The sequence below is a fragment of the Mustela erminea genome, chromosome X (assembly GCF_009829155.1).
Source record: "Mustela erminea isolate mMusErm1 chromosome X, mMusErm1.Pri, whole genome shotgun sequence".
NCBI classification, from domain to species: domain Eukaryota; kingdom Metazoa; phylum Chordata; class Mammalia; order Carnivora; family Mustelidae; genus Mustela; species Mustela erminea.
Window position 1 is genome coordinate 13,787,959 of NC_045635.1, and position 14,846 is coordinate 13,802,804.

General features: G+C 49.8%; 1 protein-coding gene across 1 annotated transcript in view; it reads right to left on the bottom strand.

Moving 5' to 3' along the window:
* RAI2 (retinoic acid induced 2) overlaps nt 1-9,732 on the bottom strand; it is a 101,277-nt gene extending 91,545 nt beyond the window's left edge. Inside the window, exon 1 of the mRNA XM_032330276.1 lies at nt 8,942-9,732. The gene's annotated coding sequence lies outside the window, so the exon portion shown is untranslated. The remainder of the gene's footprint in view (nt 1-8,941) is intronic.
* Nucleotides 9,733-14,846: the final 5,114 nt, after the last annotated feature.

The following is a 14,846-nucleotide window of genomic DNA, read 5'->3' on the forward strand; positions in this document are numbered from 1 at the left end:
ATCCATCACCATTCAATTCTCCAAGCTGGCACAGTCTAAGTAAATACCAGAATTCAGTGGTTTGGAACCAGAACCAGATGTTGGTTTTCCAGATATGGAACAGAATCTTACCAGATAGGATCACATTATCCCTGTGTGTCTATCCCGGGCGGTCTATCCTTCTGGAATGCTACTGTAGCACAGCAAAAATCATTTATCCCAATCCCTAAAATCACTGCATCAGTCATACGACATACAATAAGCAAAATTCACCATGTTGACAGTCCCTGTAAGCCTCTCTGGGAACTTTGGAGAAGACTGTCATTGCATGAGCACCTACACATCAGGCTTATCGAGCGTTTCACTGTACCAAGACAAAACACCTTGGTTTTTACACTTGTTGTCCTATCCTAGTTTTTATAGTGCCCCCTTTACTTACTTTCGGAAGTGTCTGATTAGTTGAGATATATGTATTTATTTACATATATATTTACATATCTATATAATAAATATGGTATTTAATAAGTATTAATTTTAGTTAATTATTAATATTAATAAATATATATTTAATGCTTGATATATGATATTTGATTCTAGCTATATAGCTGTTTATCAGCCTATCTATAAAATTTATTCTTCTCTGCAGTCAGATGGTTTCAGAATTGGGCTAAAGGTGCACATTATTTCTCCAGAGAGCAACAGACTGATGTGTCAACAAAGGGTTCTGGAAGAGAAAAGAACCAGCCTTTCCCTGAGTGTGAGGGGCAGGAGACACATAGGAGCCCAAGGTGTTTAATGTCAAAAGGGAATCCAGATAGACACTAAATGTGAAGTCACCATTCTCATAAGAGCAGTAAGTAAGCTATGGAAGTTCTCTTAACCCGTCTCTGCTTACTTGACTTGCCTTAACTAATACTCGCCACCAGAAGCAGGACTAACACCCAGAGCCAGAAACTTCTCAGGGCTAAAAGGCTACTCTGTCAAATGTCAGGATGCTTCTGTTGTCATGCTTGAGTTGAATATTTAGCCAAGAGTGAGGTAAATTTGTTCTCAAACCTGTTTATGCTTATAGTTGTTATTAGACCTCTATAACCTAATTAGATGTGGCCTAAATTGATATAAAAAAGACAATAAAAAGCTTGAGAGTTATTGGATAGACTTGACTAAGGCAGACTGCTGGAGGTTAAAAAAAAAAGCTAATGGTCTAGATGTAGTAGATTCAGGTATGAAATATTAGGAGAAAATCAGAAAACTCTAGAGAGAGTTAGTACTCATATTTCCTTAAAAATATGAGGAAATTTTAAGTTGTGGCTACTCAGCATCTTTTAAGATTTATTTATTTATCTTGGAAGGGAGGGTCAGAGAGAGAGAATCTCTAGGAGACTCCCCACTGAGTGGAGAGCCCAACACAGGGCATGGTCTCATGACCCTGAGATCTGGAACCGAGCTGAAAAAATCAAGAGTCGGACACTTAACCAACTGAGCCACCCAGGTGGCCCGCTACTCAGCATCTTTGAAAACACTTCTCTGTCTGGAGAATTTCCCTTCTCAAAGTCAGAATTCATTCTCCCAGCCTCCCTTGAGGCTGGGGAGCAGACATGTGACCTAGGCTCTACCAATCAGAATTTAAAGTGGGAGTGAATAAGCTCGGTGGGGAGTTGGCTGAGGGGTGGGTGGTGGTAGAAGGGTCTATCTTTCTGGGAAGCAGTGGTAGCAGGTTTTGGGTGTTCACTGAGAAGAAGAAGTATGCAGGGCAGAAGGTGTGTGAGAGGTATCAGCAACTCTCTTGTAGATATGTTAAGTTGAGATGTATGTTAGGCCTCCTAATCAAGACGTCCAGTAGCTAGGCAGGTAGATATACCAGTAGGGAGTTTAGAAGAAAGGTCTGAGCTAGAGATACAAATGTGGGAAGCATGAGTATCCAGGTGGTGTTTTAGGCCATGGGCTTGGATTAAATCACCTAGGGAGTGAGAGGCAATGACAAGAAACACGAAGACCAAGTCTGGGGGTACTCCAAAGATTAGAGGTTGGGAAGACAAGGAAGTATAGGGCAGGTGGGTGGGAAGGAGAAGCCAGTAAGAAAAAGGCAAACCAAGAGAGGGTGGCGTCTCAGAGACCAAATAAGAAGTTTAAAGGCAGAGATGGTGATCAACATTGTCACTATTGCTGATGGGTCAAGTTGGATGAGGTCCAAAGACTGGCCAAGGGATGAGGCACCATAGAGACCACTAACATCCTTCCTAAGAGCAGGTTCACTGATTTTTCTTTGGCCACCTGCAGTTCAGAGATCATCGTGGTTTTCCCATTCAGGGACCGGTGGGGGCTGTTGGGACGACTCTGCCAGCTCCCACCTCAGCTGGATGGGCTGTTGTTGATGTTCTTCCCCCACACTGGACAACTATTGTCAAGGCTGGCTCCAGCAGCTCTTTGTTGGGTACGATGGAAGTCCATTTAGCCGGTTGACCCTCTCAGACCCTCTAAACACAGCGCCCCCCGAAGGGAGCCCATGAATCATCCCAGATGTTGGGAAAGACCCAATCGGTCCACCTTCATAGACGATCTTGTTTCTTCAAACCACAGACACTTCTCCCTCTTTTGCACCATCACCCGATGACCTTGTTTCTTACTCCACTGGAAATGTACTAGCAGTCAGGGAACAGTCCCTTAGGTTCCCACCACCACACCTACCAACCTCCCTGTGACTCCTTTCTCCCTCCTCTACAACAAATGAATTGTCTGTTCTTAGCTAAAGCTGACCCCTTACTTATGCACTGGTTCCCATCTGCACTTATAGGACCAGCTACATAATTTGGGGAGCCCAGTACAGAGTGAAAATTAGAGCCCCTTATTCAAAAATTATCCAGAACCCCAAGATACCAACAGCAGAGCATTAAACCAAGCAAGGTGCCCTTCTGATGCCTTGGCCCTGAGGGACGGCACAGGTCACATGTCCAGGAAACCAGCCCACAGCGCCATCCCGGAAATGAAGCCTTATTCCCTGGGCTGCCTTCTGCCACAGAGAGAATCCTGGCTGTGGTGAGTGGGTCTCCCACTGAGGTAATCTGAGCAGGTACTTTGGGGAAGAGGCGCTGCCCTCCAGAGAAGCGAGCAACCCTGGAAACCAAGGCTAGGCAGCCAGCGGGGGGCCACTTCCATCCAGGGTCCTGAGACACTGCCTGGGGACCACAGCCACACACTGAACAGGGAGCTCCTTTGCCTTCAGCCCTACGTGCCTCAGGACAATGCACAAAGAAGCTAAGGAACCGCCAAAGCACTCCCAGGGCCAATCTGCTGGCCCATCGCACTCACACCGTGTGGTCAGCACACCAGTACGGCTCCCAGGCTTGTCCCCGGGATCACCGCCTGGTCTGGGGACATCTAGTTTCTGCCGGCTGCTTAGCAACTCCACTTCTACTTCTTCCTCTCTGAGGGGAGCTTATCCTCCAGGGGCTAGAATGTCCTGGAACTACGGCTGGACAGTCTGGAGATGTCTTAGACCCACCGATCCACCTCCTTCCCGCCCGCCACCGTGGAGGCCTCCTTCCTGCGTGGGGGCTGGCAAAACCAGCCGCGGGGCGTTCAGGTCCCCTTTTTTTAAAGACCAGGTGCCGATGGCCGCTGATACTCTGGCTCCAGCCTCCCATTTGGAGGAATCAGAGGACTCTCACTGCCCAGGCTGGCCGGGGGGGTCTCTGCAGTTTAGGATGGGGGCATTGACTGGCTCTGTCCCCCGCAACGGCCTGCTCACCACTTCCTGTGCGGGGACTTTCTCCTTCTACTTGGGACACTCAGCCACCAAAGAGACTTCAGGGCTGGCTGACTTTCCTGAAGCTCCATCTTCCCCAGCAGAAATGGTCTCAGGAGGCAAAATGCCAACACACAAGCAGCGGTCCTCCGGACCCCCGGCCGGGGTGCAGCCACTTCCCCTCCCCCCCTTGCCCCACTGTCTTTTCCCGGGGAGGGGGTCCAGCTGTACCCCACTGCCCGTTCTCACCTCCCTCCTCTTCTTGCCTCCAGGGCAGCAGCTTTTCGTTTCCTAGTGGAGGCTCCTGAACGCCTTATGCCCGGATGCCGGCCGCTTCCCCCAGGAACACCCCACCCCCACCCCCGCTCCTCCTGGCCACACTTTTCTACGGATGATACACATTGGCCAGCAGCCTCCTCCCCTGTGGCATTTCTCTTCCCATCTGAACCCTTCATGGGGGTCGGGATATCTCCATCAGGGTGAAGGGCAGGCCCTCTGTGGCAGCACGGGCCCAGGGAACTGCCGGGGACACCTCCTAAGGTCAGCTCAAGCGGCAGCCCCATTGGACCAGGTAGGGTCTGGGGCTCAGAAGCTTCTGCCGCCTGGGCCAGGCTTCCGCGGGGTCCGGCCCTCTTCTTTCTGTGCCCTGACGCTCTTGACAGAAAGCAGTAAGCTGCTCCCGAAGAAGAGCACACATTCTGAGGGGGCGGTGAGCGGCGTGGAAACAGAGTGAAAGAAGAAGGGCCTAGGCCCACCGGAGGGAGTGAAGGTGGAAGGGGCTGAGGAGAGGGTGCTGCGACTCCTCCGCTCGGCTCAGCACTCAGAAGTCAAAGTGGGGGGGGGGCGGGGACTAATAGCAACTTTGAGGTGCTGGAGGGGGACAGGGAGTCCGAGTCTGCGTTCTCACACTTTCGCAGCCTGCCCTCAGAGGCCTTGGTGTTCCAGGGCCTCTGCAAGGATGGTGCCCGCTGTCACTGCTGTGGCCCAGCTTGCTGGCAGGCAGAGACCTGGACTCTGGCATCTTCTGCCAGCAGGAAGCCCGGGAAAGCCACGTTTCAGAGTCCAAAGGGGCTTCCCTGTTGGCAGCCCCTAAATGTGGAGCTGGACAGGAAACAGCTTTGGATTCATGTTAAGGCTCCTGGCAGCCAGGGACCGATGTGTGGCGGACTCTGGGTACTGCCCGGTACCCTGGGTGTTGGGAGAAGGGAATCTCTGAAGTCCTATCAGCTTCCCTGTGTCCTGACGGTCTGTCCAGACTCACGATCCTCCTCTAGGAGGCTGCCCCACCCCCATCAGCCTCAGGGGACAGTGGGGAGCAGCAGAGATGTGTGGATATGCCCATATGCCCATGCTTGTCTCCGCTGCTCTGGCTCATAAAGGCAATGCCGAAGGCAAGGGGGCACACGGCAGGGTCTCTCGTGTGCGTAGGACCGGATGTGCTTTTCCAGACAGCTGGCCTTCGGCTGTCCTGAGCCTGATGCAGGCACAGTACACGCTGGCGTGTTCACCTTCCTGGGTTTCCCGGGCCTGGCAGCAGGACAGGCAGAGCACCCACGGTGTTTCCACTCAGCACCGGGGCCACTGGCCTCCCAGTTGGGCAGCGTTGGGCCGCTTGGGCCCTAGCAGGGGGTTAAGAACAAAGGGCAGGCTTCCCCCATCCAGGCTGCCTGTCTCTAGGGAAGCAGGCGGCCGAACCCCCTGGCAGGCACTGTGTGGTCAAGGAGAATGGGCAGGGCCTTCCGGAACATGGCCGGTGCCAGGCCTGGCTCCAGGAATAAGACTATGGGGCCCCGGGTTAGGCGGAAGGAAAATGGACCACCGTGGGCCCCGGGGGAGCTGGGAGCAGGAGCTGGCAGTCCCCGGCAGGCGGAGCAAGGTGAGTGGGTTCCAGCACCTCCCCCTGCCACCGTTCAGGGTGGCCCAACAACCGGATGTTCCCGTGGGCGCCTCTCTTCTCACAACACTCTTACCTCGGCCCAGGCACGTACATGACCCCATCAGAGCCTCACAACAACCCCCAAGGAAAGCACAGTTTTCTCCACATAAGAGAACAAGGATGGAGGTGCCGAGGACTGAAGTGATTGGTCCTGCAGCTAGTGAATGGCAGAGCCAAGATCCAGACCCACGTCTGCTTGGATCCAGCCTCTTATTCACGTGCCCTGCAGTGGACCCCTGACCCCTGCCCCTACACAGCCTCCATGGCAGGCTTGTCACTGGCGAGTCCCCAGCACGTAGCGTGAGGCCTGCTATAGAAGCCACTCTAAAAAACTGTCTGGACTGTGCAGGGGGAGAGACAGGCAGCGTGGCCAAGACCCTGGAGGTCCATGGGCATCCAGTGCACGGAGCACAAGCCCCTTGCATCCTCTGGGACTCATTTCCAGATCTGGAAGCTGGGCAGGGCCCAGCAGCTTCCTAGAGCTCTTCCTGCTCTGAGGTTTTGTTTCTGCCCTGAGTTGTCCGTAACAAGAAAGAAAACTGGCTCAAGGACAGGATGCCTTCCTCGGCCCTGGGATCAGGCTCAGGGCTCCTCTAGAGCCACTCCAGCTGCAGGCAGGGCAGAACTGGTTCCCTCAGGCCTCGGCCAGGGCAGCTGGGCAAACGCTGAGCAAGAAAGATCCAGCAAGCTCTTCAGATCAACTGGAAAGGAAAATGGGTGCGATGGGTGTTGGCTAAAGCTCTGAAACGGGGAGCCCCACATCCTAGCTCCTTGGGTACCCATGCTCCCAGAAACTCACATAAACACCCTTCGGCCCATTCTGCGGCTCAGCTCCTCGAAAGCAATGGTGAACTAGAGCCGACCTGTGCCGCTTCACGGCGCCTCGAATCAGCCCACACAGCTTCCACTGGCTCACACTGGCTCACGAGAGCTGACTGTTTGATTTTCGGGGTTGAGTCAACTGGTTGATTTAAATAACAATGAATTAAATATATTAAGCAGGATTCCTGTTGTGACGAGTACTGGATGGTATATGGGAGGGACGAATCACTAAATTCTACTCTAGAAACCAAGATCATACTATATGTTAACTATGTAGAATTTATTTTTATTATCTTTTTTTAGAGAAGGGGAGAGAGGGGAGGAGAGGGCAGAGGGAGAGGGAGAGAGAGACTCTGTGGAGCCCGAGGCGGGGCTCCATCTCACAGCTTGGAGATCATGACCTGAGCAGAAATCAAGAGTCAGATGCTTAACCGACTGAGCCACCCAGACACCCCTGTCTGGAATTTAGATAAAAACTTGAAATGTGAAAATAAAGAATTAAATGGAATAAACATACAATTATATAAATTATATTAAATACATAAATAGATTATATTAAAAACAAAATCATTTATTAATTGTTGTGTTGTACTTTATCTCACCTATGATCTTGAGGGGTTTTTGCATCTTATATCGCTACAATGGGAATGCCATTCATTGCCATGTACCTTCTTCTAGCTCCTCGTCATGTTGGGAGCTTTTTCCACCATGAAGGTTGGCAAATGAGGCTTTTGATTTTGAGCAAGAACTGGTGTTTCCCATTTGCCAGCAGCCCAATAGAGAGAAGGGAGGGCAGATAACGCCACCTTGGCCCTCCTCTCTCCAACCAGAAACACCTCCCATTCTGACTCTGGCAGTATTGGCCCCTGCAAAGCCCCCTCACTTCGGAAAAAAAAAATCTGAGCCTTTATATGTTTTTTAAGGAAAGAATTAAAAAGCGAATTATTTAGAGATTAGTAGCTACTAAAGATGATAAGCACTGATATGAAGATAAAGTCTTTAAAAAAAAGATAAAGGCTTATCTCATGACACGCATCATTTCTGCTGCCTGGAGAATATCGGAGTTCTTCCCAGGAAAAGAACAGACCCCTAACCATCGTGCTTGCTCAAGGATGTCGTTGCTCGGTTCTAAGAACAGGATCATTAGGGCAGGATTAACCCAGAAAGTCAAATGAGATCACTGACATAAAAACATCTAGCACGGTGCCTGACCTAGAGGAAGAATTCAATCCAGAACTTGCGGGGACTGGTGCAAACTAAAAATGTGGGACACCTTGCTTAAAAAGCAGGGGAAATGGTACTCAAACACAGAGATTTTGTCCATTCTTTCTCATTCTGTCTCTTGACTTGTCATGGGGCTTTTATTTGCTGCTTAACGTCAGGCTACATAGAAAAAATGAAGGGTTTAGATCACTAGCATAAATCTTGCTGCACACACTTGGGCCTGGTCTCCCACTGGCCACCTTGCCTAGCCATGGCCCTGAGACCGGGGGTGAGCTCCTAGCAAGTCGAGTCCCACCTTCCATGGGTGTGTCTCCTAAGTCCACGGCGGACGGATGGCCCTCAGGGATCTTGAAACCTGCGCACCAGAGCACACTAGGTGCCAAACTTGGGGTGGATGAGAAGCCTGTCTCCACCAGAATGCAGCCTCCGTTAAGCTGCCTGGACGTGCCGTGGCAGTGCCAGCGCTGGGCCAAGATGGCTCCCACCATAGCCTGCCCTGAAACTCCCCAGGGAGTAGGCACCTGAGCTCACGCAGCCTGTACCAAGGCCCCCCGGGAGCGGATGTTGACAGCACAACTCAGCACAAGTCAGGCCTGTCTTCTTCCTTCCACCTTCCGCTTCCCACCCAGCTGTTTTTCTGGTTGTGGGGCAGGGATATGGGGGAGGCCAGGTGGGTCCTGCGGCACCAGACCGCCGGGAGCCGGTGTCTAAGAACCTGCCCCAGGATGATGGACAAGGCAGGACCACGCATGAGCTGAGGCTCCAAGCCCCTGGCACCTCCCAAGTTCCCCTTTTTTATTTACAAAAGCCCAAGTATCAACAATCTCCAGAGGGCGACAACAGAGCATGGAACAGGCCTTTCAGAGCGTGGGGCCGTGCCTCCATAGGTCGCAGGCCCGTGACACCAGTCCCAACCACTTGCCCTCCTCAAGGACCAAGCCCAGCAACTATCTCCTCAATTTCCCCATGCGTACTGGAGAAAGCTGGACCGCTGTGCAAACACACCATAAGTAAAAGCTCCGACACTTCACAACGCACACGCATCCCTCAATTCCACATCCAATGCCACAGATTGCACTAATGCATTCATTCCCTTTTGCACTCAAACTTCTAGAATGAGCCATCTGTGTTGGCCATCATTGTTTGCCCTCCACTGTTTCCACCCCACCGCAATCAGGTTTTATCAATCACGCCATCATAAGCGCCGTTGTCCCTCCTTCTGGGTTCTCCACTACCTTTGCCGCTTACAGGCGGTCAGCTGGGGCAGCCTGCTCTCCGTGGGTATCCTGTGGGGCAGCCACAGTACCCAGCAAGCGTCGCTTCACACACTGCGCCTCTGCATCTGGGTCGATGTCCAGGGCTCTTGCTGTCTGTATGCCTGTCTGTCTGTCTGTCTCTCTCTCTCTCTCTGTCTCTAAGGCTGAGAATGGGACTTGAAATGAACTCTCCACGACCTATCCGGCCCAAAGCCTCTCTTCTTGGAGAACATCTCAGCCCCTGCAAAGATGCAAGGGAAGAACCAAGACGTGTTCCCTTAGGGCGCTTGGTGGCTTTTTCTCTCCTCTTCGTTTCTCATCAAAGAGAATGCCACGCAGATGCTTCGTGACCACGTCCAAGCTCGCCGCACTCCGAACATTCTCAAGTCATCGTTACTACAAGATGTTTATCTGGAGACAACGGTTTGAGTTCCACATTTTTCTATTGCTATTTTCGACTTTAAACATAAGTACCCAATTCAAATTAGGGCCAAGAGTGTGTTACTGTTAGTTATGAGACACCCGTCTCTCCTCTAATCACGGCACCCATTACAGCCTTTAAAAACCAGAACTGTGGCCTCTTCTGTAAGACTTTCCTTGAGATCACATCATCATCTTGTTCTTTAAAAAGGAGATGGTTGGCAAATTGGCTACATGTATCGGCAGCTGGTCTCACTTTCAGGAAGTCCGGGGGGAAGCCCATTTGATTTGAAATCCTTCTGGAGTGTTAGCCATATGTGGTACATCACAGCTCTCTTCGCACTAGACTTCTATGAGAACAAAAAAAAGAGAAGAGAAAACTATCTTATTTTTCTGTGTATGACCTAATCATCTTCGTGTTCCCTCCTGCTTACTAACAAAGCAACTTTTCAACTTTCCAACTTTTCAATCAGTCATATCTTCATGTCTCCCAGTTTTAAAACTTCTCTTTCCATTTAAAAGGGTCCCTTTCTGGGCCAATCTCCCTCACATATATAAAGAGCTCTTAAAGATCAAGAAGAAAAAGATCAAAAGCAAAATTAAAAGATGGACAAATATAAAAAGGCAGTCTGGAGAAAAAAATGAACAAATGATTCTTTTTTTAGGGGGCAGGGGAGAGGGAGAGAGAGAATATTAAGCAGGCTCCACACACCCAGTGCTGAGCCTGATACGGGGCTCAAGCTCATAACCCTGCAATCGTGACCTGAGCTAGAATCAAGAGTCGGACATTAACAGACTGAGACGCCCAGGCACCCTCAAATGATTCTTAAATATAAGGATATATGTACATATATTGCTCATCTTCACTCATAATAAGCTAAAATTACAGAAAGACTACATTTCTCATCCATCTGTTGGGCAAAACCCCACAGACTTGACAAAAACCTTTGCTGGCATGGCTGTGGGAAAACAGGCACTCTCCCATGCTGCTGGTGGAAGCAGAAACTGCCATAGCCACTCTGGAGGGGGGTTGGCACGATGTAACAAAATTACACCCTCTCTGTTTACTGCTGGAAACAGAGTCATTAGCATCTTGAAATCTAATCAGGTTAAAGAGCCAATTCCAGAAACGCAGAACTGATTCAGAAAATTCACCCTTAAAATTCTGTTCCTCTAGAACCACTCTTGGTACCAAAATCCATACTAGTCAGGGTTCTCCAGAGAAATAGAGCCAATAGGGTAGATAGATAGATAGATAGATAGATAGAAAGATAGAGTGAATTTATTATAGGAATTGGCTCACGCAGTTATGGAGACCGAGAAGCCCCACAACCTACTCTCTGTGAGCTAGATGGAGACCCGGGAAAGCTGGTATAATGCAGTTCTGGTCTGAAGGCCTGAGAACCACAGAGGCCCAACAGAGTAAGTACTGGTCCGAGTCTAAAAGGCCAGAATCAGGAACACTAATGTCTGAGTGCAGGAGAATATGGATGTCTCACCTCAAACAGAGCAAATACCCTTGCTCAGCCAGGCGCTCAAGGGATTGGATGGTGCCGAGCCGTGAACCGAGTTACTGAAGGCAGCTCCTCTCCGCTCAGTCTACTGATTCAAGTGCTAATCCCTTCCAGAAACACCTTCGCAAACACACCCAGAAATACTGTTTTACCAGCTGTCTGGACACCCCTTAGTGCCGTCAATTTGACACATAAAATTAACCATCACAAAGATTAATGCAAGGGACGGATTATAACACACATTATGATACTTGCAAAGGTTTCAGCAAAAGGAGGGAGGGAAGAGGAAGATGGGGGAGGAGGCAGAGGGAGACAGAGGCAGGGAGGAGGCAGAGGGAGAACAGAGTTGAAAGAGAGAATGATGGAATGACGTCAGGAGAAGTGTTAGGTGACTCCGAGTGAAGAGGTTCCAGATGATGACGACATTACTTTTTCAACTTTTCTTACTATTTGACAAGTTGCAAAATAAAAATCTAAGGGAATACCTGAGAAAAAGTCCCTTTCTGAGCTCCACCCAGCTCAAGGGACAGGGGTGTGGGCAGAAAGGCCGAGACCTGCCACGTCTTCATGTCATTCTTTGGGTCCTGGCAGGCCTCCGGAGCAATGGCCTCCCTGTCCATCTGCCCCCGTTCACCCTGCTGTCTCTGCTGCCAGTGTATACAGCTGGCGACTCCTAGATACTCAGGGCCCCACTTTTGCTCTCCTGCCTCTTACACAAGCTGTGTATCCTCCTGAAGTCCAGCTGGGATGCCCCAGGGCCCTGAGCTTCAGGTCACTCTGTCCCTCGGTGGCCCCTCCTCTGGGGGGCTCACCAGCCAGCACTGTGGTTACAGTTGGCCTCCCTCTGGAGAGGGCCCTTCTGGATGCCCTCCCTGCTGACCCCAGTGTTAGGCCAGCCAGGAAAAGAGCACCCTTCTGCACCCATTTCATGGGCCAGCACTTTGTCACATGGCCCTCAACCTCACTGCAAGAGAGGCTGGGAAATGTGATCCCCGTGAACCCAGGAAGAAAAGGTCTGATGAGTATTTCTAGACCGGCTGTGCCATAATTGCCTAGAGAGGCTAGGTGAGACCAGGACTCCCTGAGGGCTCAGACCAACCCTGTCGGATGTGAGAAGGGCTGGGGACAGGCTGACAGATGAGGGAAAGGGATGGGGAGCAAAGCCTGAGGGCTCCCAACAATTCAGGGGAGGACTGGACCTTGCAGGCGCACTGCTCATGGCCCCCAGGCAAGTCAGCTTGGTTGAAAACCTTAGGACTTGGTGGACACAAAGTCTTGGTTACATTAAAAGAGAATTTGATTTTTTTAAAATGGGCGTCACTTGGACTATGTCAGGGATCCATCTAATGTCTAGATCAGGGCTTCTCAACCTTGGTGTTTGTGACACTTGGGACGAGATCGTTCTTCTCCGTGGGAGCTATCCCGTGCTCTGTAGGACATTCAGCATCAACCCTGGCCTCCATTTACGGTATGAGATGCTTGTAGCACCCACTCCTGAGTTGTCACAACCAAAACGTCCCCAGAATCCTCCGGGGACAAAACCACTCTCATCTGAGAGCCAGGGTCTCCATGGATGTCAGAATCTCATGGGGAGCTTTTCCAAAACCGGTCTCCCAGGCTCCCCTGTGGGGGAAAGGGGCTGATGTGGAAAAGCTGAGGAGGGTCTGCCCTGTAAGTGGGGCACAAAGCAAAGGGTCTCGCTCTCGCATTAAGTTCTAATTGAATTTTAATCTGATAAAATGGGCTTTACAGAGAACATCTCAGGGCCATCTGCTGCCGCGGTGGTTCTCCATGGGAGCAGTACCCGTCCCCCATCAACAAGCCTGGGGGAAATGCCGAGACGTTTGGCGACGATTCTAATGTCAAAGACTGGAGCCTCTTGCTAGCATCTCGTGGGTGGAAGCCAGGGATGCCAAACAGTGTGCAGCACACAGGACAGTCTGGAACAACAGACTTCTGTTCTGCCCAAGCTGCCATTCGAACTGCTGTGTCAAAACCATGAGAAGCACAAGCAAATTTAGAGCCGTGTTCACTACCTCGTGAAAATCCTGTTCGTGCAGGATAGCTGTAAATCTAGGATTACTGGGTTCACTTATGATACAAGCTTCCAGAGGGCTTAACTTGCCCATAGATTTCTGAAAATCATGCAGTGAACAGATGCTGATGGAAAATTCCCTTGGAGTCAGTTTTTCATGCCCAAGGACAGACCAGGCTTTGTGGGGCCCGAAGCTCTGCAGAATCTGGTGGGAGAGAGTCCTTTTAAAAATCATACGTAATAGGGGCGCCTGGCTGGCTCAGTCGGTTAAGCATCCAACTCTTGATCTCGGCGCAGGTCGTGATCTTGGAGTCATGAGTTCAAGCCCTACATTGGGTTCCATGGTGGGTGTAGAACCCACTTAAAAAAAATCATACAGGGCGCCTGGGTGTCTCAGTCAGTTAAGCCTCTGCCTTCATTCAGGTTATGATCCCAGGGTCCTGGGACTGAGTTCTACATGAGGGTCCCTGCTCGGCAGGGAGTCTGCCTCTCCCCCTGCTCATGCTTTGTCTCTCTCTCTGTCAAATAAATAATTAAAAATCTTTTAAAAAATATAAAATAACAAATAGCATGGAGGACATGGGGAGTTAGAGAGGAGAAGGGAGTTGGGGGAAATTGGAAGGGGAGGTGAACCATGAGAGACTGTGGACTCTGAAAAACAATCTGAGGGTTTTGAAGGGGTGGGGGGTGGGAGGTCGGGGTACCAGGTGGTGGGTATTAGAGAGGGCACAGATTGCATGGAGCACTGGGTGTGGTGCAAAAACAATGAATACTGTTATGCTCAAAATAAATAAAAAATAAATTTAAAAAAAGTACAAAATAAGAAAATTAGGTACAAATGTAAATATTTACTTAGAATAAGAACAAAACATGCAACAAATTATAAATTCCAAAAAAAAGAACAACAAAGCTCCCAAACAAAAATCATAAAGTGACAGTCTTTTGGATGAATTAGCTTCCTGAGATATACTTATAATACTTTTTCCTTTTTTTCTAGGTACTCTGATAACCTCTTCATGTGACAATAGTTTTACGATTGTCTACAGAAACAACAGAAATAATTCAGCCTTAGCTCCATCGTGACTGATTGAAATTCTTCTTTTTATTATTGCTAGCTGGGGTGCCTGTAACACACAACTACACACACTGTCGGTACTGCCTAGAGTACTGCTGTAAGTCTGTGCATACGAGCATGGGAATCCCATTCCTATCTGTTGCAATTCATCAAGGGAAAAAAAAAACATATTATGTGCTTGTAATGATAAATGTTGCGTTTATTAAGTGTATTAGTTTCCTACTGCTGCCAAAGTAAATGACCACAAACTGAGTGGCTTCATACAACATTCTCTCACTGTTTCGGAGGCCAGAAGTCCCAAATCGGGGTCTTTGCTCTCTCCAAAGGTTGGAAGGGAGACTCATTCCTTGCCTCTTTCAGCTCTTCATGGCTCCTGGCCTCTCTTGGCCTGTGGCAACATGACCCCCACCTCCATCTTGATCTCCACATAGCTACTTCTGCATCTCCGTGGGCCCTCTCCTCTACAAGGACACCAGCCCTTTGATTAGGGCCCCCTTTAATCCAGTATGACTTCATCCTAAATTACATCTTCAAGGACCTATTTCCAAGTAAGGTCGGCGTTATGAGGTTCCAGGTGGACATGAGTTTTGGAGGACACTATTCAAGCCAGCACACCAAGTATATCCTTGCCAGGAGAACGTCCATTTTGATTAGGCATCAGTGAGAACTGAATCCTCCCCTTGTGTCTGTTGATGGAAGAATTTTTCACAACATCAAGCTGTATGCTTTCCAGACCTCTTCCTCCTCCACTCAGCGCATATCTTTGGTACTTGGCGCCATAGGTCCAGTTGGCATCTCAATACAACTAGGGAAGTCTTTGTCACAGTGCCGCATGTGTTG